Consider the following 27,593-nt stretch of genomic DNA (forward strand, 5'->3'; position numbering starts at 1 on the left):
GAGAAACTGGAAAGTTAATTAAACGGTAAATGAAGAAAGAAATACAGATAATTCTACTAGTTTGGAAATGGTTTTGTCGATTTAGGTTTGCTGCAAAAAAAATACTATGAAAATGAGTGCAGCCAAACATCAGACTTAAAGTCTGATACAGAAACCTACTGCAGCTCAGTTGAAATTCAAAATGCAAAGGTGAAGATTTAATTTTGGTTTGTCTTTATCTGTGTCTGACAACAGTTTCACATGCTTCATTTGCTTTTCAATTTTTGTTGTAAGCTATAGAATATTCAAGAGATTTTTCTACCATGAAATGCACCCAGAAGACAAACACATACACACACACAGACACTTCTTTTTAAAGGAAAAATATAAGACATGAGCAAAAGCTCTCGTCTAGAAGCTAAATTTTAGCTCATCTTCTCAGTCCTCTCTCCTGGTTAGTCTGAGGTTTTCTGCAAAATAATAAAAATAATGGCAATGTCACATGTCTGGTCACATACTCATTCTTCTTTTTCTACTTCCCTCTTTATCTTATGCCTCTCTGTCAGAATTCTTTTTACAACTTCTGATTGTTTTTTAAAAGTTTTACCAGTAGTGTGTTATAAAAAGTCTTGTTAATAGCTTGTTCCCTTTATTAATCACTACTTTTGCGGGAAAAATCTTTAGCCATGATTTAATTCTTTTTTTATACCAGACATCCCTTGCCCAATCTGCCTGTAACTCCAGATTTTGCAGCTTTCCACATACATTGCTTCATATTTTCCAGTGAAAAAGATCACTTTTTTAGAATCACCATTTTGTGAATGTTTCTCTTCTTACAGAAAATTCTGCAGAAGCTTAATTCATCCCTAACAAGAGCATCAGTTTAGGTAAGCGAATCCTCAAATATACAATGTTTTCTATTTGGCGCAAGGAATAGTTTTGAGGGAAATAATCAAATAATTCTCAAAACTTACAGAGTAAATAGCTGTAGTTTCATCAAAAATCTTCAACTTTTCAATTAGAGCAAAGCACTGAGTTATATTCTACAATATGTACTCTTCCACTTAAAACTGCTCAGTGTAGCAAGACTCTGAAAAATACCTTCTTGCTAATCGTATCTCATGATTTTATCACATCCATGCCAAGAGTAAAACTTTCACTTTTGTGCATCATAATAAGTGGACTTGAATTCTTCTTCCTAATTTAGGAAGACTATTTATTCAGTAGCTATATTTTTTTGGCTCTGTATCGGGATACAGGTGCAGTTCCTTTCTAGATTTCACATTGTCTGGAATGTTCCATGTTGTGATCCAAAATACACTTTATGTTCCACAAATGAGAGGAAGAGTTTAGAGGCCTGGATTCTTTTAGAAAAGTACTTTTTTTTTCTTGGAAAAAAGTCAGTGTTTTACCTATTTTATTCACATTTTCATGATGAATGGGATACTCTTCCCCATGTCTTTTAGTTTTCCTCTCTCTGTAAAAATGATACATGAAAAAGATACACAAACTTCTGAAAATTTCAGAAAATATTAAAAGAAAGATCATGGGTATTCCATAAGGTCTTTCAACAATTTGTAGGATCTATCTTCAAGTTGTTAGCCAATTTTAAATTTTACAAAAGTTTTGCATCTGGGGTGCCTGGGTGGCTCAGTGGGTGAAAGCCTCTGCCTTTGGCTCAGATCATGATCCCAGGATCCTGGGATCAAGTCCCACATCAGACTCTCTGCTCGGCAGGGAGCCTGCTTTCTCCTCTCTCTGCCTGCCTCTCTGCCTACTTGTGATCGCTGTCTTTCAAATAAATAAATAAAATCTTTTTAAAAAAGTTTTGCATCTGCTTTTTTTTTGCATCCGCTTTTTAAAGAATATATTTCTCATCCTCCATTTTTGACTTCCTGCGTTGGAAAGCCAGTTTTGTTAATTACTATTGCTCCTCAAAAACAGCCAAGAATTTGATGATGTGAACTTGGGTGGGGGAGGGGGAATTCAGAAGTAAAAATATCTGCTGGGATATAATAGAGGGAAGAGGGTCAAAAGGAGTCAGCATAAAAACAATTTGTGCCTTAAATATGTAATACAAAGCTTAAATTGCTTTGAATTTTTGCAGATTATTGAAGTTACTTAAATAAATTTCACCCAACTAGTCCTCTAGATCCTTTTCAGGATTTTTTTTGTCTGAAAGGTTAATTATGGGCTTGCAAGTGTTGAGAAAAGTATCAGGGTATAATAAATGTTCACTGGTATCTGTATTTTAGGTTTAGATTATGAGTTATAAGTCTTAAATATTCTCTACCTTTTTAGTTTGAATAAAATCATGGCAAACACTTTCCCTCAAAATTCAATAATAAACTAACAGTAATCAAGACCTCAGATATTATAAAAATATTATCTTTTATCATATGATGCATCTAGGGTCCCCAAGCTATTGTGTTTCAATATTTAATTAATCATTTCTGAAGACAAACGCTTCCTTTTTTTCAAAATTAAACAGGCACATGAGGTCTTATTTAAGATTTAATTGGTGACATATTACAGGATCTCAGGTTTGTTATTTTTTTCTAAGCAGTATTCATTTTGGATGGGTGCTGGGCTAACATGTTTATGACTTCCTTCGCCACCTATATTTTTGTTTGGTGGTGTTTTTGACAATCAGTCCCCTGCCTGATGGCCCAGGTGACTCCAACTTAGATGTTTTCTTCACAATTTTCAATTACATTTATTAAAATGACAACACATGTCACCCTTCACTGTTTTTTTTTTCCTATACATTAGCTAATTCTTTAGACGGGGAATTTTTTTGCATGGATCTAGAAAAAGAGAGAAAGGGATATCCATTGCCAAACATAATGGAATAAATTATAATCATATTTTTGTAAGCAACTTGTAGATATGTGCTGCAAATTTTCCTAATTAATGTTACTTGATTTCTCCAGCAATTCACTTCAGAAATTACTCTCTCCCACAATACAAAAAAGTAATGTCACAAAGGTGAATTCTAAGATACATATTGACAATAAAGGGCCGTAAGCACACAGTGGGCAAAAGTCCTAGCAAACTTGAAAAATATTTAACTGAACAATAATGGAGCAATGCCAAATGCTAAAAGTCACCAAAGATAATTTTAATTGTTGTAGATATAATGGTGCTCAATGACAGCTGTTTTGGAACAAAAAGGTTATTTCCTGCAAATTTCAGTAAGTTTTCTCCTAAAATAAACTCTCATTGATTGTTAAAATTACCAATTGTCCTTAATGGCAAATGGACACCAATGTTGGCTAATAACTTTGAGTATGGAGTCATTCCTACATGTTGATTTGTAAACACTATCTGGAGGAAAAATTAAAAAGACATAATGTAGCCCAGTGTTATTTCTCCCTATGGAGATATTACAGGGCTCTTATGTAAGAGAAGTAGTTGAAAAAAATATCTCAAGCAAAAAGTACTTACGAACTGAATGTTGCAACTTTCCCAGTAAGCACAGCTTCCTCTCTCCTTTCCCCTCTTTTTTTTTGGAAATGACAAGAATAAGCTTTTTTAAAACCTAAATTTTGCTAAATTAAAAGTAAAAAATCTTAGTTACTTAACAAAATATACACAACTTATTAGCAAATAAAAATGTATTTTGTGTATTGGCCTAATAGCACTAGAATAAACTACTTTAGATGTTGTGTTTATTTGTACATTTAAGTCTATTTTTAACTTTATTTTGACCCAAGGTTATAATTTTATACATTATGCATAATGGTCTAATGTTATTTCTTGGCCTTACAAATTTTTAAAATCTGAAAACTACTTGAGAAAAAGTAATTAGGGGAAATATAAAGATAAAGAGGGAAAGATTCTTTTCCTTGAATCCAGAGACATGGTCGTTTAGCTCATTTACTATGAATTCATTATATTGCATCAACTTTTCTAATTAGGAAAAATAGTATGTATTCATTATTTTTAAAACTGAAAAGTTCAGAAAAAGATAAAGAATCACCTTGAATACATCTCACCACCCAGAGATAACTGCTGTTAAAAAAGTAAACTTACTTTTTCCTCTGCATTTTTCTATGCATGTGTACATACAGATATATTTCTAAACAAGATGTAGAGAGCCTCTTTGGTTCTTTCTGTTTGTTTGGTTTGGTTTGATATATTTTTTTTAAGAGACGGAGGGGTTGGGGGGGCAGAGGAGGACAGGGAGAGAGAGAGTCTTAAGCAGGCTCCACTCTAAGCCCAGCTCCGAGCCTGATATGGGGCTCTATCTCACGACCTTGAGATCATGACCTGAGCAAAACCAAGAGTTGGACACTTAACCCACTGAGCCACCCAGGTGCCCCACATCTTGTCTTGTTTCTTTGTTTTTCCACATCTTGGTTTTTTTTTTTTTTTAAGATTTTAGTTAGCAGTTTAACAATGATGAGAAAAGAACTGAAATTTTTTTAAAAATCCCATTGTCCTTAGAATTACCATTATCCTAGATATTTAAGATTTTTATTTCATTCTATTTCTGTCTATGGGATCCAAAGCATTCAGTTACATATTCTTGTGAGGTAGTATTCCAGTATTTACTCCTTAAGTCTTCCTTTTAAGAACACTTGATTTTTAGCAAAATATTTATGTAAGGCATTTCATGTCAAAATGATGCATTAAACCTATGTTTTTAAAAGATTAAAAAGGTAAAGAGAATATCTATATGAAGCTTAGCCCTCCCAAACAAGAAATTAAACATGGAAGTAATTTAATACAGTCACTAGTGTTTGCCAATCAAAAGTTTTAGAAATTGTTTTGTTTCATTCTCTTTTGTAAGATACACTTAAACAGTATTTGGTAGTAATACAAACTGACTATTAAAAGAATAGATCTGTGTGTTCTGACATGAAAAGAACTTATTAAGTGAAAATTTCATGGAGCAATGCATTTTAAATAATTTATGCCAAACAGTTGTGAAAGAGCCTGTACTAAACTACATAAGTCCTTCCACACTTATGAAAATGCATAGAGAAGAAATTAGTGAGAAACGCCTCAATCCGGGAAGGGAAGTGGAAGTGAGGAGGTAGTAAGGGGGAACTCTTATATTATAATACATTCTAGATATTTCTGTATTCCTTTAAAACAATAAATTCTTGCAATAAAAATAAATTCTTACTGGTATAGTCATTTTTAAATGGAAGAAATTATGGTGATTCAACACCAGATTACCATTTATATTGGCCACTTACTTCTCTGAATTCTAGTAATTTCTGTAATCTCTTCTAAGAAAGTTGAGAGCTTCTAAAGAAGCTACAGGCATGGTACTTTGCATTTTCCCACAGAACCCTAGCATTAGGACCTTCACACAAGTCCTAGTATGTCTGTCTTCAATGTATAAAATTATGAACTAGGGTATGAGTTAGATGTCACTCCATTACCACTCTACTATCTTTTGGAGAGGAATGTACAAAGAGCTCTGGTTATGAATTTCATCATTAGTCCTTTATAACCAAGAAACATTGGATTGTATTGCCCTTTCTCGAATAGTTACTAGAAGCTCAGTTTAAGTCAAGTTTAACCACATTTGCATATATTTTTAAAAAGGCAAGACCAGGGAGAACTGAAAGTAATCATTTCTAGTAACCAAGTAGGATCAGCTAAAAGCTCATCAATGGGCACCATATATTGTGCCACAAAAGAACTCTGGGCATATACTACATCTTCTTTATCCATTCATTTGTTGATGGACGTCTGGACTTTTTCCATAGTTTGGCTATTGTGGAGATCACTGCTATAAATACTGGGGTGCATGTACCCCTTTAGATCACTGTGTTTGCATTCTTTGGGTAAATACCTAATAGTGCAATCACTGGGTCATAGTGTAGTTCTATTTTTAACTTTTTGAGGCACCTCCATACTGTTTTCCAGAGTAGCTGCACCAGCTTGCATTCCCACCAACAGTATAAGAGGGTTCCCCTTCCTCTGCATCCTCACCAACATTTGTTGTTTCCTGACTTGTTAATTTTAGTCATTCTGATTGGCATGAGGTGGTATCTCATTGTGGTTTTGATTTGTATCTCCCTGATGCCGAGTGTTGTTGAGCAAACCTCTTTCTTCTTAAAACCAAAAATAAACCCCTACAACCCACCTTGTTTAGTCTCAGTGTCCCCTTTGTAAAATCTACCCTCCTTATTTCACTCTAAAGAGGCATCTACATACATTATCTCTACTTTCTTGCCACAACTGGTAACCAGAAAAGGCTAAGAGACTGGACTTAGAAGTAGTTAAGAGCTGAGTTATCTTTGATCTGCTGCATACTGGTTGTGTGGCTCTGCTCAGGGCCTCTGTCTGTTTCAACTTCCTCATCTGTAGTATGAGGTTGATAATAATAATACTACCTTCCCTCAGAAGACTGTAGTGAAGAATAAAGAGCATGACATTTACAGTGCTTGGCACATAGCAGGTGCTCAATAAATGTTCCCAACTGACACGGCTTCTGCCTTGATGTCACCAGTCACCAGGCCTGCCTTAACTGACCTCTCTGTGACATCTGAGAGTATTGTGTCTTTCTTCTGTTGACCATCATTATATCAAGCTGTTGTTCTCATTTTCCTTTTTTCTATTTCTTGGGCTGTTCCTTCTCAGATTCCACCTATCCTTTAAAAGCTCACCCTCTCCAGAGATTTCTCCTCAGGCTCCTTGCCTTCTTGCTGTCCCTGACAATCTCATTCACATCAGTGAGTTCGGTTGCTAGGTGAACAATGACAACTCCACATTTTGTTTCCATCCCAGACTCCTTTCCAAAGTTATAGATCGCCAATCATCTACAGACACCTTGCCTCACAAACACCTAAAACTCAACATGTCTCAAACTGAGCCCATCAATTGCTCAAGTCAGAAACCCGAGCATTAGCTTAGACTTAGGGTCTCGAGTGCGAATGTTTTTTGTTTTTTTTTTTTGTTTTTGTGCTTTTTAAAAGCCTTGGATCCTACCTCCTTAAATATAAATATATCCTAAATATGTACTCATCCTTCAAGATTAAGCTCAGTTACTACAACTTTGGGAAGCCTTCCCATTAACCCCTCCCCCCATACCCTTCCAACCTGAGTTAGATTTCTCCCCCTTTCCAGTACCCCATGGCACCATGGAACAACCCTTTCAAGCACTTACCATACACCACACTTACCAAGGTATTCTAGCTTTTTTTTTTCCCCTTAACTTATCTGCCTCTGGCCCTTCTACAGGACTGTGAACTCCCTAAAAGCAGGGTTTTTGCCCTTTGCCTAACAGTGACAAAAAGGATGTGCAGTAAGGATTGGAAATTCAACTTCTATTAGCCCACTGTGGAGCTTGATTCCACTGCTCTTGTAGTAGTACTCTAATAGTCTGGAATTTAGCAACATGATGGAGGGAAGCTCAATGACATTACAATCTACAAAAAGGTAAATCTAGTCCTAGATAAGGAAGAGTTAACTATACGCTAGAGTTCAAGGGAGCCTTGCCAAGCCAATAAATTACTTGGTGTTTACTGAATACCAACTGTTTTCCCCACATACTGAATATGTTTACTATTTCCATGGCTCACATTTCTTACTAACAGTAATTGGAATTAAACTTTTTTTTTTTTTTCCGTGAGAAGGAAGAGATTCTTTTGGTAAGATATCATCTTAAATAATGGCTCTTAAATACTTGAAAAGGCAGTTCTTCCCTCTTTTTACTGGGACTTGTACTCTCTACTTCATATGATAAAGAACAATATTAAAAATCTGGCCTTATATTTTGAATTCTAAAAAAAAAATTCAGTTGTGCACAAGAAGTACTCCCAAGTCAGGGAAGGAGAAAAGGAATCAAGATTGGGAACCAGGAAGAGAATTTAGCATTATTTGAAATCTTCCATTTTTTTTGTAAGAAAAAACAATGTTCATGAAGAATTTGAGTGGTTAAGAATAAAACTTAAAATATCACCTAGGAGGCTTTCTCTCTCTCTCTCTCTCTCTCTCTCTCTCTCTCTCTCTTCCTTTCTTTTCTTTCCTTCTTTTATGGAGAGAGAGAAAGTGTTGGGGAGGGGCAGAGGGAGAGAGAGAATCTCAAGCAGGCTCCACACCCAGCATGGAGCCTGATGCCAGTTCAATCTCATGGACCCTGAGATCATGACCTGAGCCGAAATCAAGAGTCAGCCAGCCGCCCCAAAATATCATCTAGAATGCTTCTTAAGTCAAAAATTCATGAGTTCAACCATGTGGCTCTGATTAGTCTAGGAATCCTGGATTCCACCTTTCTAGGATTAGAAACAAGCACATAACCAAAATGAAAAACAAAACACTAAGTGTTTAATATACAGCCAGATTTGAGAACCACTGATTATTGATTTATATATAGAAATTTTTTTGAGTAATCCTGAAATGTAACAATAAATACTTCTTTTATAAACAAATAAACAATCAAGAAAATTAGCCACCCCCAAAAATCACTGATGAAAATTTGCAGCTTAAACCACCACAAATACTTAGCATTAAAACGATTGTTAACTTGCCAGAATTTCTTAGTTAGAAGTAGTCACTAATTATATCACATTGTTTATATCAGATAATTTCCCTTTTTTCTCTGAAAATGGAAATAAGGACCTATTAAATCTATGGCTATTAGCCAGTATCTAATTTTTAGCTATCATTAAATAGACAAAATTGCACTTGATCCATTGATTCATTTACAAATATTTGTTGAGTACCTACTAGACACCAGGCACATAAACATTTTTTATGTAAAGTATCATGATTTGGGGGTTCTTCCTGTTTGGAAAAGAGTGTTATTTTCAATAGTAGTTCAATAAATGTGCATTGACTCGCTGATTAAATTTAGTCCAAAAATACTATTATTTGAGCTCTTTTGAAATCTACAAGAATGCTGTCAGAAAGTTGCATTGTTAGAACAAGTAAGTATTGGGAAATACCCTTGGTAGTGGTGGTACTTTAGTGATATAAAATATAAAAACTATTGGAGGATCATAATATAAAGTTGAACAGTACACTGAATCTTTTTTAAACCAAAAAAAAAAAAAAAAAAAAAAATCTAAAGGGACTGTATTACACACATTTAAACTAGAAATGTGCTTTTTGAGATTAATCATATAATTTTCAACCCAACTTGTGAAGAGAGGGCCAAAGGATGACCCATTCTGGAAAATAATCCACTATAGTAAATCCATTATAATATTACAATGAAATGAAGTGTTTGACTTTTAAGCCAAGATAGTAGACTAAGTACATTTATTTACCAACCTTCACTACCATAAAACCCATTAAAATGGTGAAGGCCACTGCTAGTTCCTAAAGCACTTCTGTGTGGGTTAGAAAAAGTCCCTCACATTTGGGGCCAGTGTTTAGCTCAATCAGTTAGGCATCTGACTCTTGATTTTGGCTCAGGTCATGATCTCGGGGGTGGTGAGATTGAGCCTGACATCAGGTTCCATGCAGGGCATATGGCCTGCTTAAGATTCTTTCTCCCTCACCTTCATGCTAAAAAAAAAAAAAAAGTCACCCCTTCTTTCAGGTAGAATGAGTGTATGGCTAAGATTTTAGACCCTTTTGTCCCCTAGGCTGGCCTCTCTGGGCACAATTATAACAACCTGCTGAACCCCTACAAGGCAAGAGGGAGGGTGAAGAAGGGAAAAGTAAAAATATGCTAACTCTTATTCAGTAAAGGAAGGTATAAATATTTTTTCCTCAACATTTTAAAAATGGAAATTTAATTCACATATCATAAAATTCAGACTTTTAAATGAACAATTCCGTGGATTTTAGTATATTTAGCAAAGGCATCCAATCATCATCATTATCTAATTCCAGACTATTTCATCACCCCCCCAAAAGAAACTATACCCATTTACAATCTTTTTTATGTTCAGTAGCCAACATATAAATATATCATTTGTTTTTGATGTAGCGTTCAATGACACATTAGTTGCATATAACCCTCAGTGCTTTATTTTCTCCTTCCCATCCAATCTACTTTATGTCGCTATGGATCTGACTATTCTGAACATTTCATATAAATGGTGTTCAATGATATAAGGTCTTTTATGACTGACTTCTTTCACCTGGCATAATTTTTTTGAGGCTCATATATTTCATAGCATGCAGTAGCCCCTCATTCATTTGTACTGCTGAATAATGTATATACACATCACCTTCTGTTTACCCATTCATTAGTTGCTGGACATCTGGATGGTTTCCACATTTTTGTTTCCTACAACCAACACTGTTATGAGCATTGGCATTCAAGTGGTTTGACTTTTTACAAAAAGCATATATGACTCCTGTAATTTTTAAAGTTATTAGAAAAAAAAGAAAGAAGTCCTTATTTACATAAAAGTTCAAGGCTGTGATTTATTTTTCTTTTCTATTTTGTTTTTGTTTTTCCACTTGGATTAAATATCTTTTCATTGTGTGGTCAGATTGACTTTGCCCATATGTTGTGATTGTTACTGATCTTATGGTTTATAAATGTTTGTTTTGTTTCATATGCCATTATATGCATTAAGTATGTAATAGAATATATTAAAATGTGTTTTTGAATGTCTGGAGATACTATGGGATTATACTGAATTACTGAAGTTTTACTGAAAGAATCAATGGATAAGTACAGGACATTTAAAACAGAAAAATAGTTTGGGGAGGAAAAAATATCTATATATCCATGTTATGGTGGTAAGAGAGGCTGCAAAGATATTAATGGCAACAAAGTATCACTCTTCAGTAAGTACAGGGTTCCCCTTAACTCCCTCCCCCACCTCCTCCCAAGAGTATATAGCAGTTTCTAAACATAAACAGTTGCCCCTTGAACTGTATAACTTTTTTTATAAATACAGTACAGTGACTGTAAATATATTTTCTCTTATGATTTTCTTAGTAACATTTTCTTTCCCTAGCTTATTTTATTGTAAGAATACAGTGTATAATATATATAACATACCAAATATTTGTTCATGGACTATGATGTGATCAGTAAGGTTTGGGGAATTACTGCTACAAGCAGATTTTCAACTGCACGGGAGACCCTTAACCTCCACATTGTTAAAAGGTCAATGGTACATGCAATTCATGACCAACCAGTTACTCAAACATTTAAATTGCAGTAGAAATGCAAAACAGAAGTAAAGTCTATCCTGTACCAGACCATCACCCCGAGACAGGTGTCACTCCCAAATGTCATGTCCTAGATGTATGAAAAAAAATGCCCCTTTAGATGTCAGGTGCTTGAGAAATAGGCAATGCAGGTGCTGGAAAACCTTTTCTAGGCAAGGGGAAAAGGGAAATTCTATTACTGAAAAATCACAGTGGGAAGAGAATATCTAAAATTACTCTCATAGGAAGCACAGCTCTGAAGCTCCAGGGTCAAACTTCCCCATCAGTCCTCAGACTCTACTCAAAACAGAAATTATGTATCATCAGTAGCTGTTCCCAGTGTCAAAAGCAAAGCTGTCCCATAGGTTCAAAAGTTCAAAACAAAAATATGTTTACAAAAACCAAAAAAAAACCCTTAGGTAACCAGTGACTACCTAAGTAAGGTTAAAATGAGTACAGAGCTTGGGGATTTACATACTAATTGATTGTAGGACTTAAGTAATGAAAATACAGCTTCTAAAGGTAATTGAGTCTATCATACCATTGCTATTACAAGAACAAAAATTTATTGAGCCCTTACCACTTGTCATGTAAGGCAAACTATGAGCTAGGGCTACAACAGTGAATAGAAAACCCCTTCCTTAAGGGGTAAATGGAAAATCTCTGTATCTTAATGTTAATTTTGCTGTGAATCTAAAGCTGCTCTAAATAATAAAGTTTTACAAAAATCCCTACCTTCATGGTGTTTACATTCTACTGTAGGGAGACAAACAATGAACAAAAGTTTAAGAACATAATTTCAGGTGGTATGAAAAAAAAGAAAACTGCTAGGAGAATAAAGAATAACAGTGATGGAAGACCTCTTGAGGCAACATTTGAATTATTTACTGAATAATAGGCATGAGTTTGTAAATTAAACAGCCAGCAATCAATCATTCAACAGACATTAAGAGCCCACTTACTTGATTTCAGGCATTTAGTGAAGGAGTCCTTGGCATAAAAAAAGAAAAAAAAATCAATAAACCATGGTTTCTGTGTCAAGGCACTTGAATCTTAGGAGAAGAGGGACACTTCACCAACAACTCATACCAAAATACAACAGGTATTAGACTGAACTCTGTATACGCGGAGGAATAAGCAGAAGCTTCGAGGAACACAATTACTCCCAAGGAGGTCTTCCAGAAGGGAAGATTAGAGTCTTGCCGTTCTTCCTAACCTTTAGCCCACAATACTCATTTGTATGGTTCACATAAGGGAAGACGAAAGGAAAAGAAGTGGGCTGCCAGTGGCTGAAAGTGACCACCCCCTGCCCCGAACTCTACCTACCCAGGCCCCTTCCAGCCACCCTAAAAGCTTAGGGAACCGATATCTATCTGCTGAAATCTGTTCTTGGCACAAGGGTTGTTTTGGCTTTTTTTTTTTTTTTAAGATTATTTATTTATTTATTTATCAGAGAGAAGAGGGAGAGAGAGCGAGCACAGGCAGACAGAATGGCAGGCAGAGGCAGAGGGAGAAGCAGGCTCCCTGCTGAGCAAGGAGCCCGATGCGGGACTCAATCCCAGGACGCCGGGATCATGACCGGAGCCGAAGGCAGCTGCCCAACCAACTGAGCCACCCAGGCGTCCCATTGGCTTTTGTTTTTGATTTTGTGTTGTTGTTATTACCAACTGAAACTACCATGACTGTCTTTCCCAAGTTACTTGCCCATTTCTCAGCCTGAACATATTTATGTCCTTGGGTCCTCTGGAACTCTGCAGCACACAGACAATGGTTCTCTCGGGAAGAAACACATTTTACAATGTATCAGTGATATAGCTGGAAAAAGTTCAGTAGAGGAACTTTTCTGCTAAACCAAAAAGCTCCCAGAATAAATAATTTGAACCAACTTCTACATAGAAGACTTAAGAACAACATTTTGAAACAGTTTGAAAGTTTTTTGTTTGTTTGTTTGTTTTAGATTTTTATTTATTTATTTGACAGACAGAGATCACAAGTAGGCAGAGAGGCAGGCAGAGAGAGAGAGGAGGAAGCAGGCTCCCTGCTGAGCAGAGAGCCTGATAAGGGGCTCAATCCCAGGACCCTGAGATCACGACCTGAGCTGAAGGCAGAGGCTTAACCCATTGAACTACCCAGGTGCCCCAACAGTTTGGAAGTTTTATGATGGAACGTGTTTGGGGGATTTGTTACAGAATTATATTGGAGAAGAGGGAGGTGAGTGAGGGTAAGAAGAAATGAGATTGGCCATAAACTGACACCAGATTATGAATACAAGGGGTTCATTACTTATTCTGTCCCCTTCTGTGTAGGGTGCTCATTTCCTATTCTGTCTGCTTTTGTATTATGTCTAATCTTTTCCATCATAACAAGAGTTTGCTTTTTAGCTTCATATGACAAAGCCGGGGACCTATAGAATCATACAGGTGTCCTGAGAAAACCATTCTCATGCAGAAATCTGGAGTTCATGTTATTTTTAAATCTATTCACTATACTAATGATTTTTTACATGCAAGAAAGGAAGAGTGTCCATGTAGATCAATGACTAAATAAGATATATATAGGAAAATATACTTCAAAAAGTATTTCCCCAAAAATGCATAGAAAATACAATTTAGGGGTGCCTGGGTGGCTCAGTTGCCTTCAGTTGCCTTCAGCAGCTGCCTTCAGTTCAGGTCATGATCTCCTAGTACTGGGACGGAACCCCGCATCCGACTTCCTGCTCAGGAGGGAAGTCTGCTTTTCCCTCTCCCTCTGCCCCTATCCCCCCATTCTGTGTGCATGTACTCTCTCTCTCTCTCTCACACACACACATAAATAAATGAGAGAGAGAGAGAGAGCACGAGCAGGGAGGAGAGGGAGAAGCAGTTTCCTGGCAAGCCCGGAGCCCAACGCAGGACCCGAACCTTGATCCCAGGTTCCTGAGATCATGACCTGAGCTGAAGGCAGATGCTTAACCGATTGAGTCACCCAAGTGTCCCTAAATAAATAAAACCCTAAAAAAAGAAAGAAAGAAAGAAAGAAAGAAAGAAAGAAAGAAAGAAAATACAATTTAGCATCCAAACTGTGCCTTAATATATTAATCAGGAATTATCAGAAAGAACGTTCTCAGGGCTTTCACCCAGTAGATAAACAACACTTACTGAGTTCCTATATGGAGACTGACTTGGCAATTTCTCATGTCATCTCACGGATGAGATTGTGGGAACATATTATATTTCCATTTTATAGACGAGGAAACAGTTTCAGAGAGAGCGCGTCTCCTGCCCAAGGTCACAATGAACGGAGATAACAGTCAAGGCTCTTTCCATTCTACTACTACTTACTTCATGTTCTTGAAAGGAAAAGATGAATGGAAAATAGAACACATTTCTCATTCTTTAAACTCTGCCATTCCAGGGTGATCAGGAGTTCCTAACATCTACTCACCCTACTTCCTACCTCTTGATACTTAGAAGCCAATGTGATATGCAAAGTGGGTCAATTTTTAGGAGAAAAAGTAGAGAAAAGTTGGCAAAGCAGGGCAAAACTCTCTTTTTTATTCTCTGGAAATCAGAGTGTTTCTGAACCTTTAAACGATGTTTTCAAACCATTAAATTACTTTAAAATTTGAGTAGTCTAATTCAGAACTATTAAAATTACCAAATGGAGTTTCCTTGGAATTAAATATCATTAAGTTCATAAGATGTTTACAAATAAAAAAAATTTTCTAAAACAGATGAGTAAAAGAAAAATTAGGAGTTATTTCATTCAATAGGAAAGAAAACAGTACTCTTGAAGAAATGGCTTTGAAATTATTTCTTTCAATTCTTCCAAATTATATTTTTAAAAGCTCAAAGTTGGGGTGCTAAATAAATAAAGTACTAATTTGGCTATATTCTTTCATGATTTTTAATTTGAGTCAACACATAGCTGTATATATTGTAACCTAATTATTTGTCTATAATTGAGATTAATACTTGTATTAAGAATGTCCCAGAAATTTTCTTATTCATAAGACAACCACTCAGAAATAGAAAGGTGACTTATGCAGAGCGGTATAATGAAAAGATCAATCACCTGGAGGTCAGAAGAAATGGGCTACAAGCCTGGTTGTGGTGCTTAAGATCTTCTAACAAATGGGCAAGTAATTTAGTGAAGGGCAAGATAACAGGTGACAGAATAGTGAGAGGAAGAGTAAAGGAGCTTAATCAAAGTCAAAGTAAAATTAGGAGGTTGCAGGTAAAATTTTATAAGTTCTAAAAATCATGTATGGGAACATAATAGAGTCATTCAAAAAGTGGCTGTATTTTTGAGTGTGTGTGTAACCTGTCTGGCATTGTTGAACTGGTTATAATTTTTTTAAATTTTAAATTAAGATCTTCTAAATCTCCTGGGAATGTATGGTGTTTAGATATGACAAATGGTGTCTCAGATAAAAAGAAGGAGCAAATGTCAGAGTCGTGATTGTATACAGCTGTCATGAAAAAGTGACTCAATTGGATGATTGGAAACAGAGCACATTAATTGTCCTAAACCCAATATCCAAAATAGTTAAATATCACTGTTAATGCCAACACTCCATTTTGCCAAACCTTTGAAACATAAAAATGTTGTCATTATTTTTTTAAATTTTGTTATTGAGATTTCTCCCTTAAGAAATAATATAACAGTAGCTAAAAATACCTGAGTTCTCAAAACAAAAACAAAAACAAAACAACCCTAAAAACCTGAGTTCTCACACTCAAGCTAGTTTTAGTTGGAGGAAAATGCCAACCAATTCAGTTATGGTCACCTCCCACTACCAGATCTGTACTTCCTTCCCAATATAATAAACATAGTATGCAATTAAGAACCTGGGAACAAAGTTCCCCTAGTTGGAAGAAAAGCAAATATGTGTGCAAATCTCGAATGAGGTAAACAGCTGACCACTAATTGCAAAAAAATAAGTGCCACAGGACCAAACATCAATAGTTGGAAGGTGTCCTTGTGGTTGGGAAAAACTGAACCAAGGTACAATCTTTTATCTCTAGAAACTACAATATGGATTGGACTGCGTATGCATGCTGTTGTAGGGTGGAGACTATGTGCTGTTTATCATTTTATCCCTAGCACTTAGCAGAGGGCCTGGCACAAAATAAGCATTCAATAAATGTTTGTGGAATGAAAGAAATCTGCAACTGTAGCTTACACAGTGTTTCCTAATTTTTGAAAATATGGCCAACTGTAATAAACAACATTTTACACCAATTCCTGGTACTCACAGACACACATATACATAACGTAAAAGTTATGAAGTAATGCTTTTTAAATTTAGGAAGTACATTCTGATAGTTTCTGTTCTCTTCTGTTTTATTGGACTTTAAAAAGTATATTGTTTATTACCCCCTGAATTGATTTAATAATCCACCAGTGAACCAAGACCAGTAGTTTAAAAAGCAGTTTTATATTATTTCTATTTACATTGCTTAACTTACATTCTTAGGCCTTACTAACTATAGACCACTTTCAAAAATCACAGAATTTTTTTTTAAATCTAGAAGGATGTTTTGAAAGTATTCATATTCTAGTATTCAACTCTAAAATGTTGTACCAGTGCTGAGTTTACTCTTTTGGGATTCTCTTTGGTCAGTGACGTTAATTATGGGAATTTCCCCAATCAAAAGCAGATTTTCCCTACCTCACACCATGCACATTATTTAACTAAAAATAAATCACAGACCTAAACATAAGAGCTAAAACTATAAAACTCTTAGAATTTGGGAGTAAATTTTTATCACTCTGTATTAGGAACTGATGTGACACCAGAAGAAAAATAGGTAAGTTGGATTTCATTAAAATTAAAAATTCTTCTGTTTTAAATGATGCCAAGAGGAAAGTAAAAAGAACTTACTGGATGGAGGGAAATATTTGTTAATTATATATTTGATAAATAACTTGTATGCAGAATATATAAACAAATCTTATAAATTAACAATAAAAATATAAATAACCCAATTTAAAGAGCAAAGGATTTTATTGGAATTTTCTTCAAGGAGGATATACAAATAGCCAATAAGCACATAAAAAGATGCTTATATGATGAGTCACTAGGGAACTACAAATCAAAATCATGGTGAGGTACCACTTCACACACATCAGGTTGGCTAAAATAAAAAAGACAATAACAAGTGTTAGCAAGAATGTGGAGAAATTGGAATCTACATACATGGCTGATAGGAATGTAGAATGGTGCAGCCACCTTGAAAAACAGGCTGGCAGTTCCTTAAAAAGTTAAACATAGCAATTCTGCTCCTAGGTACATACCCAAGAGAAATGAAAAACATGTGTACACAAAACCTTGATATGAATGTTCATAGCAGCATCATTCCTAAAAGTCAAAAAGTAGGAAAAACCTGAAAATTCATTAACAATGGATGGATAAACAAAATATGATATAGCCATACAATGAAATATTACCTGACCATAAAAAAGCAAGAAATACCACATAGATGATACATACCACACAGAGGATACCACATAGATGAGCCTCAAAACGTTGAGCTAAGTTCAAAGAAGCATGTTACAGAAGACATTATTGTATGATTTCATTTAAATGATACATCCAAAATAGGTTAATCTATGGAGTGGGATGGATTAGTGGTTAGGTAGAGCTACAGGGAATGACTGCTAATGGGTAGGAGGTTTCTTCTGAAATGGTGATGGTGGTACAACTCTGTCAATAAACTGGCAAATACTGCATTATACATTTGAAGCCAGATTGGAACTCTGGAATAATCAAGAAGGATACATGCAGCACTTCTATGCCTGAGTGTAGAATGTTGGCCCTGACAATCCGACTTACCCATACGACAGGCAAAGAATGTCTTATGGTCAACAATTGTTCTCTGGAGTCCCTACAGAGCTGTAGCTCTTCTTGTTTGGGGAGACAAGTAGAAGGACATGAATCTATTGACTTTACCTCTGAACCCTTTTAGAAGTGATACTCATCCTTACAAAATTGTATTTCAAAAATGAGAACCTTCTGCCCTAAAGGGAAAAGAACCAAGCGTCCCCAGAGTTAAGATGCGAAAAAACTAGCAAGCATTCTGGACAAGCAATCAATAAGCTTCTTGAAATCAGTAACTTTATTAATCTTTGCTTCCTCAAGGAGGACCAGGCCGAGAACGGGATGCTCAGTACATGAGATGGGAAGGAGGGACAGGAGGTATGGCCTCAAGTCCAGAAGACCAGAGGCTTTCTGATTGGGCATCTGTGACCCCTCTTGGACGGGTCGTCCCGGAGAGCGGCACGAAAAGTAGCGGCCCGCAGACTACTCAGTACATTTAGGAGGCAGCAGGCCCCAAACTGCTTCTGCAACGTGAGAAGTTGAGATTCCCAAGCCCCGCGTTCCCCCCACCTCCACCCCACCCCATGTGTTCTGATCCCTCAGTGGAGGAAACACCGCTAAAGAATTCAAGAAATTCTGTTAATGAGTTTAAGAAATGCTTTTAATGATTAAAACTAAAACTCAGTCACCTTAAGGGACTAATGAGCACCGCTGTGAAGTACAAATGCAAAAGGGGGGCGCTGAAACTGCGCAGCGCCATTGGGCCCTCAGCTAAAAACCAGATGATCCTAAATGTGATTTAATTTTTTTTAAAGAATGTCATTAAAAATAACAACTTGGAAAAAAAGACATCTCGCAGGGCGAAGGGTGAGGCACAGTGGAGTGGAGACGGAAGGCGGGCTCCGGAATCCCGCACCTCGGACTGATCCCAGACGTGACCGTGGGCACCTCTCTAAGCTCTGTCCAGGTGCCGGCTTGGTAAAATGGGACCATTTCTGGGCCGCCTCCCAGCGGCGGCTGGGAGGAACAAGAGAGGCCGGATCGAGTGGGCGCGCACCAAGGCAACCCCAGCGGCCAGGGGCCCTACTGTGCGCCACGCGGCTGGCGCCCCGCGCCGCGCGCTCCCCGCCCCCGCGCCGCGCCCGCCCCCGCGCCGCGCCGCGCCCGCCCCCGGCCCGGCTCGGCCTCGGGCAGGCGGGGCCGAACGCACTCGGAGCGGTAACCCGCGCCCGCGTCTGAGTCGCCGCCTGGGGCGCTCGGGTCGGCCGCCGGGACGCCGGAGCCGGGCGCTGCCGCCGCCGCAGGTCAGTATTGGGGCGCGGGGCGGTGCTGGGGGCCTGGAGGGCGGGGAAGCGGCGAGGGGTCGGGGTCCGAGGAGGGCCGTGGCTGCGGCGTCGAGGTCGGAGGGGACCGCGGCGGACAGGTCCCGGCTGAGGGTCGCGGACGCGCTGAGGTGTCCCGGCACAGAGCGAGCCGGCCGGGCGGTGGAGGGCATGGGCTGCACGCGAGACGCGCCACAGGGAGCGGCGGCCGCGCACCGGGACACGCCGGGCGTGCGTCCGACGCTCCCGGGACAGGCTCCTTCGAGGGAGCGCCTGGTCGGGGTCTGAAAGAACCGGGGACCTCCGAGTCCCCGGCGAGGGTGCGCAGGCGTTCGGGAGGCGCTCGAGGGGAACTTTAGGACCGAAACACGGGCTCCGGTGCCTCTCCGTCCAGCCGCCGCGGAGTCTCGTGCTCGGTCTCTAGAGCCCTGGCGGCGGTCTCTGTGAGGGTCGGGGTGACAGATAAGCGAGGGGCACCCTCGAGGTCACCTAGCCCCAGTGCCCTTGAGCGCTGAGCTGGCCGTCAGCCTAGTGGAGAGGCTGGGATGTGGGCCGGATTCCCCGGGGTTGTACGGGATGGAGAAGGCGTGCGTCCTCCGCCCCACCCCCGGTGTTTGGAAAGGTGGCATCGCCGGGCTGGGGGTTCCCACACGTGCGGCGCCTCACTGCCGGCTCCGTGTACTCTCCCGGAGGTAGCGAGAGGCAGGTAGCTTAAACAGAAAGCACAGGTCCCTGAATGCAGGGGGTGGGAAGTGGGTGTGTGGTTGTGGTACTGTCTGCCTCGGTATTTGGGGGAGGAGCCTAAGGTAAGGAGGCAGAAACTGGGAGTAACCTATTCGCTGCTTTTATATAAGGTCAGTTGTTAGGTAAGGTAGGGGCCTTTACCTCTGCTGGTTTTCAGAAGGCTGCATTTCTAATTTCTTCTTGTTAGCTTCCGTTGCTTAGGTGAGTCGCCTCACTCTGATTGCGTTTTGTTGAAATGTGTTGGTGTGTCCAAAATTTGCGAGATGATGATGACGACGATTGATTGTAGTATATCGTTAGTATTTGGCCGTGCTCTTGTTTGAGCCTAAGAATCGAAATCTCTTGGGTCTAAGGATAATTCACCATTGTCTTGGAAAAAGTAGTGTCAATTTTAGGAGAAATAAAGTAAAAAAAAATAGTGATCTGTCAGGAAGAAGTTAAAGTTTGTTTGTTTTTCCTTTTCAAGTTTGGGGGATGAAATGTAAAATTAATTTTGTTTATATTATCATCTGAAAACAAAACCAGGAAAGATGCTGAACTGAGTTGCAGGAACCCTACTGCTGGAGAAGCTCCTCATTTTGAAGTACATTATTTTAATGTCCGCTGTTTTTTTTTTTTTTTTAATCATTCATGAAATAGATTTTAACCAGAGATGTTGAGAGAATAGTGAAATAACTTACTCTTTAAAAGTACCCAGGCACATCTTTTCCACAAATCTCAGGTGTGCTCTGGCAGTCTCCCATCAATAGCTGAGAGATCGATCACTGACTGAAAGTAGAACCAAACTGATGGTGTTAGATGATTTAGGAAACCCTTCTGGAATGGAGACTGACATAGACATTACCTGGGGCTTCTCTTTTAAAGAAGTTCTTTGCACTCTTATGAATGTTTTATGGGAGACACACATGTTACCAGTTAGTATTCTGAGGGATGTTTCAACTCTTTTTTTTTTTTTTTTTTTGAGGGATGTTTCAAGAGAACCTGTTCAAGTTTTAACATAATTTTTTGTGTTGTCTATTTTCAGTCAGATTCACAGATTCATTCTGCAGTTAATATAGTGCCATAGTATTCTTTAGTAATTAAAATTTAAAACTAATGTCGTGTTAGCCAAAAAAATGAAGTTTGTTACTAAATCATCTATTTTTGCCTTACTGAGTACTTCACATAATTTTTCTCCTTTATTTATATTATATGATATGTGATACTTCACTTGCTAGTGATTATATCTTTAAACATCTTAGAATCAACTAGTGACCATCTCACCCTTTTATAATTCACTGGGACGGGAAAAAAAAAGTGGTTATTTCATTTTTAAATAAAAATTCTTTTTCACATTGAATAGTTTCTAGTCTTTATAAAAACTATAATAGCATGGCATTGTTGTCGTATAAAGATTTGAAGAACTCTGGGCTAAGACTTTTGGGCATTGTTTTTTCATTCTTTTACATTTAAAAGAATGTAATTTTTAAAAAAGTAAAACTCAAGTGTCCGCCAGCATCATATTCTTTATTACACTTAAAATATTTTGAAAATATTTTTGTGATTGGTTGTTTTTAATGATTAAATACAGTTTTCTTTAAAGGGATAAATTTCCTTAGTATTTGCTTCTCTGTGTATTTCAGAATTATGTTTAAACAATATGTCATAATTTTTAAAAATCACTATTAATTTCCAAATCCCCTGACATTTAAAATTTATACAAGAGACAAAGTCTGACTTTAGGAATATGAATTAGAAATGCATTACTGATCACGGCTAATTGCTTTTCATAAGTTAGAGGACTATAAACAAATACGCATGTGAAAGCTGTGTGTCAGCTGCTGCTGTGAAAACATACACCAGTATTGATATATTTCATTTAGTTTTCAGATTGTGAAGTGGTTAATAACAAGAGACTTTCATGAAACATGGAAAAAGTGTTAAATTAATACTTTACAAATGTTTTCCTATACTTTTACTTCTTTCACAGGATGTATGTATGTATCTATATGCTAACGGATAACACAGAAGATGTCATCCTTCTAATTTGTGGGTGACCTGATGAATTCATTTTCACTTGAACTTGGGAATATATGTCCTAAGGTGTAGCAAAATGTGCTAGAAGATATTTTTGGTCTCACAGGTTTCCACTAAATAAATACCAGTTGTAGAGGATTTTTTAAAAATCACTAATCAAGAAAACTTGATTTAAGTCGCAAGTCTATAAATGTAAACATATGCTCCCCACCTTAAAACAAACTGAACTTCTAAGTTGCTTTTCTTATTTTTCCTAGCAGATCCCAACATTAGGGTAGTTGAGGCCTAAAAACAACAAAAAGGGCAGCGGTTTAAAGTGCTTATGAAGGTCCTTTGAAACTGATATAATTTAATTCCACCAAAGTACCGTAAGATCTGTGAGTAGCCATCTTGCAAGTGTAGACAGCTCCTACATATCATACTGGTTAGTTTCATAACATTCTAGATAAAAATTTTAAATTGATGATTATTTGAAATCTTCCTGGAGTTTCTTATTTACTATTTGTATTTTATCACAATACAGAGGTATATTTTGAAAAGTTATATGGCATATGTTTTAGAGCTTATTTAATAAAAGTGTCACATTTTAATTTTTATTTACCTAAAATACTTACATTGGTTGTTAGAAGGAAATTGATTCAAATACAATAGGCCATATTTTGGATATAACTTTTGTAGATGTTAAGCCAAAAACTGTCACCAATAGTAGTATATAGTATACAGTATATACATGAATTATTTGGTTTTTTTGAAGTTTATATAAGAAATATTTTTCTTCAACAATCAATACATATTAACATTTTAATACTGAATATTTAATTCAGAATATAAATGTTTACATTTCTCACAGTTTAGTTATTACAGTGGGGTGAGTCACTTGTACTTTTTCTCCCCTCCCATTGCTAAGCAGGCCCGACCCTGCTTAGTTTCCAAGATCAGATGAGCTCCCACGCAGTTAGGGTGGTAATGGTCATCTACTTTCTGACTGTCCATGTCCTCATCTGTGAAATGGGAAAAGTATTGCAATTACTGTTCTATGCTTTTTTTTTTTGGTATGATTTTAAGACTTTATCAGCAAAACTGTGTATCTTAAAAGATAAGACCTTGCCCTGAATTTAACTGAGTAGATATTTTAAAGAGAACCTTCATGGGTATTCATGTCAACTCTTCTACAAATGCTGATGGTTCACTTTGGCACAAATTTTGAGATCATTGTTATGAATGAACTGAAGAGGGGCTCCTGGGTGGTTTAGTCAGTTGAACAACTGACTCTTGATCTCAGCTCAGGTCTTTATCTTAGGGTTGTGAGTTCAAGCCTATTGGGCTCCACACTGGGCGTGGAGCATACTTAAAAAAAAAAAATCCACAATAATAAAGAATGAGCTAAAGATAATGTTTGCTGGGTGGTGATCTATCTATTAAATGTTTCTGGAAGTATTTCATATTCAATTTAAAATTGTATTTCATATTTCCTGGTGATTTTGGATAAAAAATTGGATGACTATTTTTTGTTGTCGTTGTTGTTTTACTGTTATTATCTTTGTGAGTCCTTTGTAGACACAGTGTGAATCCTCTTTTGTCAACATTGTGTGTCTATTGCGGTCTAGGTGTAGATTGTACTTTTATTTGATAAAGTTTTGTTCTTTATGTATTTTTATGGCGCACGCTGTGGGTACTTAATGTATGTTACCCAGGAGCAGGTTTGTTTTATCATGAGGCCTATGAACCTTCGGATCAAATGACAATTCAGTATCTCAGACTAAAAGACTAAACAGTGACCTGGGGGTGCCTGGGTGGCTCAGTGGGTTAAAACTTCTGCCTTCAGCTCAGGTCATGATCCCGGGGTCCTGGGATCGAGCCCCGCATCAGGCTCTCTGCTCCGCAGGGAGCCTGCTTCCTCCTCTCTCTGCCTGCCTCTGCTTACTTGTGATCTCTCTGTCAAATAAATAAAATCTTTAAAAATAAATAAATAAATAAACAGTGACCTGTACTTGTAAAAACTGGGTCTTTTCCTAACAAGCTATAACCAAAAATAGGCTTATAGAAGCTTGAAACTGAGGATGCCTCTTAATAGCCCCTCCCCCCAGTTTACTAGTAGGGCATAATTGGACAAGCATATAATTAATCATGCATGCATCAATCCAAATAATCATTTTAAATTCTACTTACAAATTATTAATTAATGCATTTTATTGTGAAGCGTCTCCTCTACAAGAAAGTAAGGGACTGGGATCCAGGTCTGAACGCCATTCTGTTCCTGGAATGTGGAGCTGCAGAGCCCATGTAGGGACATGACTAAAGGGTTGAGGAGACAGCGGGCAAAGAAAGGTTTAGGCCAGTGCCTATAGGTGAGTGTTCCCTTTTCCATGGGTTCCCCTTTGGGGTGGGGAGTAGGGAGCAATATTAGCGTCTGCTGTTGTCATAGTAGCTGTGCTTTCTCAGTCATGGCTGTAGCTTCAGCTCTTCCAGGGACCAGGCCGTTCTCAATTTGAAAATCTTTTTTGTGACCGTGTGTACTGAATCCCTTCTCCCCCCTGTGATTTCTCAGATATGAAGGAATGAAATGATGTCATCAGTTCATGCAACAAGAATCAATGAAAATTGAGACTTAAAACTTCATGATCGGGATTTAAACTGGATCATATATTGTTTTAGTTCAATTTGATTCAGTATCTGTTTAGGAAACATTTTTATTCCACTTCATGGCTTTTAGAAAATAAATTCATTGCTAGTTTAACTGATTCACTATTTTGAGGAAACACTCTAACTTGTAGACTCATCTAAGAGAGAGAGTTAACAATGTGGATAAGACTTACTGAGACAGGGGTGCATGGATGGTTCAGTTGTTAGGTGTCTGCCTTTGGCTCAGGTCATGATCTCAGGATGCTGGGATTAAGCCTGGAATTGGGCTCCCTGCTCAGTGGGGCGCTCCCTCTCCCACTCCCTCTCCCGCTACCACTCACAAGCTCCCCCTGCTTGTACAGGCTGCCCCCACTGTCTCAAATAAATAAAATCTTTAAAAAAAAAAAAAAAAAAAAGGCTTACCGAGACAAATTTTCTGACCTTCTGGAAAGAGTTCATATTAGCATAAACCTGGGGTGTGAATTCCTTCACCGTTTACCACAGATAAGGAGAAGGGAGATATGAGGGAGGTAGAAAAACAGGGAAATACTCTGAGTAGGAGTATAAGAGATCTGTGTTGGTCAACTCCCACAATCATCAGATTGTAGTTACTGTGCGTAGACCTCAAATATAAGGTTGGTTTCTAAGAATTTACTCTGTTCCTCAATGACTTCATAGAGTTTTAAAATAGCTTTAAATTCTAAAGTTGCCACCTAGCACTGTTATTCTCTCTGGCTGTAAAAGTTGCCTCAGGGGAGAATCTGGGAAAGTGAATGGAAAAAGGATATTCGTACCCTGTATGTTTAAGGAATAAATTTTCCTTTATAGGGAAGGCAGTAGGGAAACATACCTGTCAGGCTGCCTGAGTACAATGATAAAGTGCTGGAAAGAACCCCTTAATTCTGACCCCACCCCACTGGCTGTCATTCCCCCTCTAAAATTATATTTGTCATTTGAAAGTTTGAAGTCCACTTTCAAAATGCCAATATTCCTAGCAGAGTTAGTTCTTTAAATCACTGTCACCAAAAAATGGAGACGTTAGTTCCTAGTTTCCCTGCTACCTGAAAACAAGGCCTTTAGAGAATAGACAACACATGTGGGAGTTTAAAAAGAAGTGATCTGGACAAGGAAAAATAAAATAAAAATGATTCATGTTTCAGTTTCCCCATAAACCAGCTTCTATGAAACCAAATAAGAAAATAACCATTGGAACTAGCAGTGGTAGGAAAGGATAGATTCCCCCATACATGCCTTTGTTTTTCTCTTAAAGATCAATACAAGTCTTCCTTGAACCATTTTTTTCCCTCAAAGAAAACAAATTGTTATTCCCCAGCTTCAACATTCCTAGGAAATGTTCTCAAAATTAAGGTTATGAGTTAGTAGTTGGCAATCAAATATCTGAATATAACTTCTTATGTCTTTTTATTTTCTCTGTGATGCTAGACAAATGATCTAGTGTCTCCATGAGTTCTTCCAGACGTTTAAAGTAGCGTCCTAGTATATTGAAATGAGGGGAACATTTCAATCACATCAGAAAAATGTATACTGAAGTATAAATAATGCTTAATGCTTTTGCAGATCCATTGATCATAAAACTTAACACGTGCTTTATTTTTTTTAAATTTTTTGCTCAAAAATTGTTATGGCAAGCCAACACATCTCTGATAGTAGTAGAAGATTACTAACTATGACAAAATCAAGTTCATTAATTCTTTGAGTCAGCTGCTAGGTAGTGTTTAACAGTTAGGATTGGGCTACCCTCATGCCCATGACTGAGCACATTGCTTTCTTGTTCACTTTTTCCACAGTGTTGAAGAAGTCAGAATCTAAAGCAGAGAATCTTGGAGTCCTACCTTACTAAACTTTGTTCTTTTCTATCAGTTGGTAATTATTGGTGTAAACAAACAAGTTTTTGATTGCATGTGGAAAAGTGCTTAAATTTTTTCCCCTTGCTTTATGTAGTGGATAGAGTTTATGAAAGAGAGCAAACATGAATGGGGTATATATAAATGAAGAAAATACTTTAACAAATTATTTGCATATGCCAAAATCCAGAAGAGTGAAGAAAATACCCAGGCATTTGCCAATGTAGGATTACTACATGTTTTCCTAAAGTATTTGGAACTAATTAGAAACATCCTAGCTTTATTTAAAGATAATATAAAATATTTTTAAACTTTCCTTTTAATGAGGTCCAAATTCGTTGGTGTTTAGGACTAGAGCAGAACAATGTCTACAAAAATATAGATTATTAGTTTCTTGAAGCAGGTACTAATCGAGTTTCATTTATCTTCCTGTCTCCAGCATCTAGCACAATATTTAGTACACATTCAGCAAATGTTTTAAAAAGGATAAAGAAATCATTGGTGCCTGGGTGGCTCAGTTGGTAAAGCATCTGCCTTTGGCTCGGGTCATGATCCAGGGTCCTGGGATCAAGTCCCGCATCGGACTCCCTGTTCTGCGGGGGAGCCTGCTTCTCCGTCTGCCTCTGCCTCTCTGTCTCTCATGAATAAATAGAATGTTTTTGTTTTTGTTTTTGTTTTTAAAAGGGTGAAGAAATCATCTAAGGCGGTGGTTCTCAAGTGTGGTCCTTGGACCAGCAGCATCAGCATTATCTGGGAACTTGGTAGAAATGTAAATTCTCAGGCCACACCCAGACCTACTGAGTCAGAAACTCTGGGGATGTGTTTTCACAGGCTCTCCAGGGGATTCTGATGGATACTATTTTGGAACCCCCTTGTTCTTGCATCCCATATAATGGCCTGGCCCTGTTGATCAGTGCACTTAGTTTGGATTATTTTTAGTAGGCTTTACCCTTGCCTATAGTTAAGTTCTTTGCTGTATTCTCCCTTTGATAGACTCTTTGGGGATCATCCCATAAAATTAACCTCTTTGGCTTGGCATTGTATTACTTAAAGAAGGTCAGTGTTGTCAGTAAGCTTGTGTCACGAGAAGCTAGCCAGCTCACTTGTAGTCTGAGCATCACTGGTTCTTCTTACCTTAGAATGGTTGCTAGGAATCCTGAG

The 27,593-nt window shown here is 37.7% G+C and overlaps 1 protein-coding gene across 4 annotated transcripts in view; it reads left to right on the forward strand.

The window, feature by feature from the left end:
- Positions 1 to 19,017: 19,017 nt before the first annotated feature.
- Positions 19,018 to 27,593, forward strand: part of PPARG (peroxisome proliferator activated receptor gamma) — a 132,456-nt gene continuing 123,880 nt past the window's right edge. The window contains exon 1 of one of the 4 annotated variants that reach the window (XM_059161769.1): positions 19,018 to 19,167. The gene's annotated coding sequence lies outside the window, so the exon portion shown is untranslated. Of the gene's footprint in view, positions 19,168 to 20,008; positions 20,131 to 27,593 lie in introns of those variants that run through there. The other 3 variants (XM_059161771.1, XM_059161770.1, XM_059161773.1) reach the window with 3 other exon arrangements.

This window comes from Mustela lutreola, chromosome 2 (genome assembly GCF_030435805.1).
Source record: "Mustela lutreola isolate mMusLut2 chromosome 2, mMusLut2.pri, whole genome shotgun sequence".
NCBI lineage: Eukaryota > Metazoa > Chordata > Mammalia > Carnivora > Mustelidae > Mustela > Mustela lutreola.